Source organism: Gadus chalcogrammus, chromosome 16 (assembly GCF_026213295.1).
Source record: "Gadus chalcogrammus isolate NIFS_2021 chromosome 16, NIFS_Gcha_1.0, whole genome shotgun sequence".
In the NCBI taxonomy this organism is placed as follows: domain Eukaryota; kingdom Metazoa; phylum Chordata; class Actinopteri; order Gadiformes; family Gadidae; genus Gadus; species Gadus chalcogrammus.
This window is the reverse complement of record NC_079427.1, coordinates 6,110,465-6,118,309: the sequence shown is the minus strand read 5'-3', so window position 1 is coordinate 6,118,309 and position 7,845 is coordinate 6,110,465. Positions and strand designations below refer to the sequence as shown.

General features: G+C 44.4%; 1 long non-coding RNA gene across 1 annotated transcript; it reads left to right on the top strand.

The window, feature by feature from the left end:
- Nucleotides 1-328: 328 nt before the first annotated feature.
- Nucleotides 329-1,310, top strand: LOC130405329 (uncharacterized). The gene is made up of 4 exons (XR_008904332.1): nt 329-394; nt 770-932; nt 1,001-1,113; nt 1,199-1,310. It is a non-coding gene; the product is annotated as an uncharacterized LOC130405329 (long non-coding RNA).
- The last annotated feature ends 6,535 nt before the right edge of the window (nt 1,311-7,845 follow it).

Genomic DNA, 7,845 nt, shown 5'->3' with positions numbered 1-7,845 from the left:
GTTTAGCCGTCGTTCAAAACGTTCATAAAACCACACACATGAAAATTAAATAAAAATAAAACCACACAGGAGCGTGCAAACCGACCACCTGCTCCTGCTCGCACTCTAGCGACGAGCCTGATACTTTACGCACACCCCTTGCGCATTCGTTTTCTCACCCACACGTGAGAAGTTGTTCGACATGCTGGATATCGTCAGAAAGGTCTCTTCATTGGCTATTATGATATCTAAGGCCCGTCCCCGACACTTGCTGTCTGCTGGTGTAGCTGTCAATCAAAGTATACATGGCCCGTTTTGATAGTGATCGCCTCATTGGCTTGCAAGGCTTGTTTACAAGGAAGTATCGGTCTTACAAAGGGTTTATTCCACAAAGCCGGTTTTATCACATAACCAGGTGAGTTAACCCAGTGTTTGCGGTAACCCTAGGTTTTGCGCACGTTAAGTTTGGAACATAACCCTGTTTTGGGTATTTAAACCGGCGTTCACCGCAGATGTCATGTGTTCACAATGGCATGCCCTTTTGACGAGAGGCCTGCTGATATCGGAGCGCAAATCATTCGCGCAATCCACCGGGAGCGATTAATAAAACCACGGCTCAACATCTTGGCATATCCGGATGACTTTTTGCTGGAGAGATATAGATTCTCGCGCACATCTTTAATATATTTAAATAGACTTCTCCAGCCTTACATAGCCAACACTACCAATCGAGCACCTGGCCTCAGTTCACTCCAGACTATTTGCGTAGCCCTTCGTTTTTTTTCCAAAGGGTAGTTTTCTCTATAATGTTGGAGATGCTGAGCACATTGGGAAAGCTAAGGTGTGCCGATCCGTGCGTAAAGTGTGTCTCAAGCGGTTCATGCGCGACTTCATCCGCTTCCCTGGACACAAACCCACGAGGGTCATAAAAATGGAGTTCCATCAACTTGCAGGTCAGCTTTAGCTACTTTAAGTGTTCCCAAATGTCACAGAAACTTTTCATCTGGGTGTTTTATTTCAGAATTTCCAAATGTAATTGGGTGCATTGAAGGCACACAAGTCCCCATAATGGCCCCATCTATAAATGAGGCTGATTATGTGAACAGGAAAGGCTATTACAGTATAAATGTTCAGGTAGGTATACGCAGCCTATATTGTCCATTTCCAATATCTCCATGGTTTGTTAATCGCTGTCGATCCCCTTTTTTATCATTACTAGGTGATATGTGATGCTTGAATTCTCACATGATTACCATATGTAGAGGCAAAATTGCCTGGTTCGGTCCACGATGCGAGGATATAACGTGAATCCAATATGAGCAATACATTTCAACAGGGTGCGTTGCATTATGAACATGCCACAGACCTCATAATTGTTGTGCTTGTGCAAGATAGCTCAAAGTTTGTATTTGATCGCAGGGCAATTCGACGGGTATCTCCTAGGTGATCGAGGTTATCCGTGCCACCTGACGCTCATCACCCCGTACCCTAATCCCGCTCCTGGACCACAGACAACAAGTCCAGATTCCAATGCCTACGTGGACTAAGAGTTTGTCCGGAAAGGGCATGCGATGTAATAGTTACATGCGCCATCCGCACCACAATAAAGCAACTCTGCGCAAAGAGATGCCTTCCCCCTTTGACCCGTTCCTCGAGGAGGAACACATTCCGCAAATAGATGTAATGGCTGGACAAAGGATGCGAGACCACATTTGCAGAAATCATTTCAATTTAAAAAAAAGAAATAAACACACCAAACACTGTTTTCATCCATCATTTTTATTCTTTAGTTCCTGAGGGAGGAAAAATAATATAATTAGTACCCTTGAATAGCAATATCATGTCCACTTTGAAACCTCCTCTTTTCCCTCTATCAGCAGCTTCATGTACTCCATCGCCAAATCAGCCTTAATTTCCCGCTGAAGAAGGACACGGTATAATTCTTTAGCCTAATTGTCATCTGAAATGCCTAGGGATATGTCTTACGTGCTCATATTGTGACCTTGATGTACACACAGACCCGCCGCTACCTCGACCACAATCTGTTAAGAGACAAGTGAGTTTGAGAACACTGTTAGTTTGGTTTAATCATCATCAATAATGACTTGGAACTGGCAAGACAAAGAGCAATTATAGGCCTATTGGCTGAGTAGTTTGAGATGCGCTTACAACCGAAATGATAAAAAAATAGGCCAACCGGACTTACAGAAACTGGAGGATGTTCAGTAGTAGCCGGCTCCATTAAAAGCAATTCTCCATCTTGATCTGTTGAGTTGATTAATTAGTCATGTTTTGGAATAGAGCCACATACAGCAGGCATACAACAAACATGGGGTTTTTCTACCCAGCTACAAAATAACATTTGGAACATTTTCGCTGTGACACGCACACGGTTTGCATGTGTTCAAAGACATACAAAAATTAAAATACAAAAAACCTACATTCAACCAGTGGGTTGACGGTTGATGGAGATGGCCCCGGACTCTCTGAGGAGGTACCTCCAGGTACTCCCTCCATGCCAGGGCGCCCTGTATTAATGCTCACAGCCAGCTCCTCAACCGGAGTGAAGGTAATTGGAGGGCCAGATCCAGTCTGCCGACTGTCGGCCCTCTTACGATTGGCATTACAAAATAATGTGGCTATTTAAATGCAGGAGGAGTGACAAATAGGCCTGAGATATGACAATTGAAAGGCCGGACTGAAAAATATGTAGGATGATGACGGGAAAAGCTTACCAGTTTGTACAACGTTTTTGTATTTCATTTTTACTTGTTCCAATGATCGTTTGGGGGCCGTTGGATTACATCTTTGTAGATAACTGATTATGGAATGTTAAGAAAGCTTAACTGAGATAGGCAATGAGTAGATTCATAGTTCAAATATTTAGGATAGGGCTTTCGCCATGACACTTACGAATTTACGCGGTCAGCTATCCTCTGCCAGGCTTTTTTTCTCTGTATGGCACTAGGGGTGGTTTAACTGAAACTTGCCCTCCGGCGGGATTTGACGATTGCATTTTATTTATTTGGTGCCTTTAAGGACTCTAGTTTCAGTGGGTAAATCAATGAAAAACGTTCAAACACACCTGTAAATATGTAAAGATGATAGCAAAGGTTGCACAACAAAGTCCCAACCCTTCTCTGTTTAGGCACCACGATGGTGGAACGAGCTCGATGCCAATGTCAGGACTGCAGAGTCACTCAATAGCTTCCGCAAGAGACTCAAGACTCACTTGTTCAATGTTCACCTGGACTCTGTATAGCCTCCCACCTTACAACCCCATGCACCTTCACCTCGCTTAGTCTCCAGAACCACCCCTCTTACAAACTAATTGTATGTCTGTACGTCCTGTCACTTTATGTAGGCCTACACACTTATTTTATGTTGTACGTCCTGGGAATTAAAAATAGTACATCTTGTCCTAGCTATCTTTGTTGTATACAGGGAATGGGTTAAACTTGCAATTGTAAGTGTTTGGCACTTACAAGTCTATGTCTTTGAACACCCTTACTGTACCGACAGCAGTATATTTTCGTTTATTTTTCTTCTGACAAACTTAGTTTTCTTTTGTATTTTCAATCACTTTGGATAAAAGCGTCCGCTAAATGCCCTCCATTTAAATGTGAATATAAATATAGCAACCTGTATCTGGTGCTCCTATGCATCATATTTACATATATTTTAGTATCCATGTTTTTTTTCTTTAAGATATTCTCTGAAATCAGGGGCTTTTCAAAACCTGTCATACCTTGTAATTGCCTTAACTGAACTTATTTGCTCAGGGAGATGACTAATAACGTATTATCACAGCCCAAAAGCAGCCTTCTTTGTGAACATACAGACAAATCAAATAAGCACTAAGATCTCAGGCCTTATATGAACAATATTAGGATACAAACAAACAGGAACGCAGGGAAACGCAATCCCACATCTAGTCAGGAGGTCAACCACACTCCTGAGCTAAGAGATCTGTTTTCTGCTATTTACATATTGTTATTGAAACTGCGTGATGTGAAAACACTTGTTTCACACAAACATCCCATATATCATAAACCCAGTCTATTTGCATCTCTCACCGCTCTTTTTTCCTCACTGCCTGCCGATAACGCTGAATAAAACTGTCAGAGCAATAGCAATCTGAATTTAATTTAGTAAATCCACACACTCCAAAAAAAATAAAACAGACTGTCCAATAACGCTGGTTGAAATTCGAAGGCACGTTAATACTTCTCTTCTCTCTGTCCTCTTCTCTCTCAGTTGTCTATCTCTCTCCCAAATGCAAACAGACGCGCAAGCTCATCAAAATGTCCATCGTCTGTAGGGCAAACCAGGGCATGTGTATACGTCTGAATACATTTCTCTATAGATTTATTGTTTTTCTTTCACCATATTAATGCTGTGTGTTCAGTTCAGCATCGAGTGATCCATGTTAAATAAAAAATACATATGCGTGCGTGTGTGTGTGTGTGCCTGCGTGTGCGCGTGTACCCCTGTGTGTGCGCGTGAATGTATTTTCGTGATTTATGAGATTGAAGATTGAACTATCTAGTCATTGAGCAGAAACTGATATCTTTAGACACAGGCGGGAATTCAGACCCAGGACCCAGAGGAGCGGGGTTAGCAAGGTTAAGGAGTCCGGCTCAAGGAAGCCAAGACTGCGGACATTCCAGATCGAACCCCAGTACGCCTCAAAACACTATCCTGGCTCAACTTTGGTTATTCAAGGACGAGGAAATAGCAATAGAAGTACAGTGCACGGTGCTGTCTCGGGTTTTGAGGAGGACACATTCGCAGATGGAGCGAGCGTAGGATGGTCTTCTGGGGAGGCTCGACGTGGGGATGCTTTGACCAACGTCGTTTATCTCTGCTTCTCTTTTTTATTTATTTATAAACCGGGGGATTAATTACGGCTTCCAAGAAGCATCAGAAGCTGCGCCCACTAGATAAATCCTTCCTCTGGGGGCGGGATGTGACACAGAAGGAAAATGAATAAACAACATAATGGTGAATTAAGGATAACTCAAAGTAAATAAGCGAGTCACATTCAAACTAATATTTTTGTTGAATTTGTCAAATCCAAAGTGAAACAATTACTATGCTGAGTGTAGAAGGTCACTGGTAATGTTCGTTGAATGGATAATTCCATTATCAAGTGATTCAATTTTTTGTTCTTTTGCAGTCATCCAAAGCGATAAACAATGCAATGTAAATATTTGTATTACATTTCCTCACCGACGCTTCCTTTGTTTGTTAGTTTCTGTCGTTGGCTGTCCCAATATATACACGTGTCGGTGTGCGTGAGCATGTGTGTGTGTGTGCCTGTGGGTTTGTGTGTAATTGTGTGTGTATGCCAGATGTGAGCGTACTGCTGGTCTATGATGTCTGTGAAGGCTGTGAAGAGGAGAGATTCTTATTCAGCAACTAGAGGGGAACAGCTCATTGAATAATGTCTAAAACAACAACTTTTTGTCGTTTGTCTTTCGGTTTTTTTGACAAGGTCTGTGTAGGCGCAAGCTTGTCTCTCTGTGTGGCTGTATCTCTCTCCATTCATCTGCGCCTGCGCAACAAAACTTAATTATTTGAGCAGTTAAAACCACGACATGATTTAAATCTCCGGTTTGACGCAAGTCGGGAGAAGCTTCTGTCTGATTGGCCGTGCTCGTGAATGCCAATCACCCATGTGATCGGGGGTCTTATGCCTCGGTGATAGCTGTCAATTTCACCGCCGAGCCAGAATGAGATCTGACCTGAATTACTCGCGATGGGCATCGGTGAATTAATGTCAATGTCGGATGATTTATAAATCGGTACATCCTCTCCCACGAGAACGATCCCGCTGCAGATTTGATACGGGTCACAGACGAGGGGTGGCGGCCCTCGGAAAAACGTTTAGCAGTTTCCCTCTACAGGCTCGCCAGTTTATTTATGACGTTTCGCTTTGGGATGTGCTGGCGAGGGCTGCTGGGATGATGTGTACCTGTAGGCAAACACATAAATGATGCATGGAGGAGGTGGAAAATAGACGCATAGTACATCAAAGACTAGTTGTTTTGTTTTGAGCATCACCAAGCGGGATGTTTCCCTTTTTGTTTATTTAAAGTTTCCAGTGGAAATGTGGAACTCGTGCTGCCATGGCTGGGATGGAGGGGATGAGTGTAACATTTGTTGGAGCATACGGAAGTAAAAAAAAAAATCGTATGAGATGATAAACCGGTGAGCAACAGAACAGAGGGAGGTAAGCCTCTAAATTCAAACTAAATACATATGCAAACACACTTTTACACAGACGAACACCCACAAAAATACACACACACACACACACACACACACACACACACACACACACACACACACACACACACACACACACACACACACACACACACACACACACACACACACACACACACACACAGACACACATGCAAGCAGAAGCAGATATGCCACAATTTCACAGACAAACATTCTCACACACACACACACACACACACACACACACACACACACACACACACACACACACACACTCAAAAGGAACACGCGTACACAAACACAGATGGGGAGTTTATTGGCTGCTAGGAAGTAAACGATAACTTTTGAACATCAGGGAAGAACGGTGGGACTCCCGCTTTCATTACTTCCTTCTGCTCGGCCCGCGGCCAATCGCTGGCGATCACCGCACAGCCTCGGCCAATGGGAAGGATGGAATCGATCTGGAGTCCGCGTAGAAAATAAAATCCAAACACACATGGCTTGCGGCCATCTCCTCCTGCGCGCCTCTCCCATCCCACCCTCCTCGTCAAACACTTCTTTATTATTGTTTATCTGTCTAAATTCCATTTTATTGTGGTGGTCCAGTCGGCCAACGCTCTGGCAGCGATGAGGCACTCTCTGAGCCCCCCCCGGGGAGGCTGAAAGTAATTTGGTTCCACCTGAGCAGACACATATGCTTGGGCAAATGCAGAATCAATAATAATCGACTCCGGTGGTGGTGGTGAGGACCAGGGTGAGGAGGAGGAGGAGGGAGGGCGGGAGTGAGGAGGAGGAAGCATGTCTCCGACCAGACGTTACAGGCCCTAAGATAATATTTCAGGCGGGCAGTACACCGTGGTGCAGCCATGCTGTAGGCAGGGACCAGGTTGACACACTCAGTCTCTCTCTCTCTCTCTCTCTCTCTCTCTCTCTCTCTCTCTCTCTCTCTCTCTCTCTCTCTCTCTCTCTCTCTCTCTCTCTCTCTCTCCCCTTTCTCTCTCTCTCTTTCTCTATCCATCTCACCGCTTCCTCTTCCTGTCTTTCTGATGTATACCCATTCTCCCACTCTGCAGCTTTCCTCCTCTCACCTCCTCTCCCCTCCTCTCCTCACCTCCTTCAGCCTCTACTCCCATCTCTACCTTTCCTCTCCTTTCCTAGCCTCTCCTCCCCTCATACAGCCACTACTCCCCCCCTCCTCCCCTCACCTCTCATCCTCTGCACTCCACTCAACCTCTGCGGGTTATCTCTCCATCATCCAATGGATTTCATCATTCTGCCTCTCTTTCTCCAGGCGTGTATCCATAATCCAAAAATGGTCTGGATCAATGTTTGTGAGAGAGAGCGAAAGATAGTGGGGGGGAGGGGGGACGAATGCAGAGATGGAAACTATAGGGAGAGAGAGAGAAAGGGGGGGGTGGGGGGTCGATACAGGGCAATCTAATGTTTAGGATGTTTGAATCCGAGCTAAAAGGTTCTTGGTTCAAACCACAATTTCCGCATCCTACCTGTTGTCATCCATCGGCACGATGCCCTCCCTGTCCTTAATGACATTATCTGAAGATGGCCGTTTTGGATAAGTCAATTTGGATAAAAACATCTGCTTTTTATCGGGGA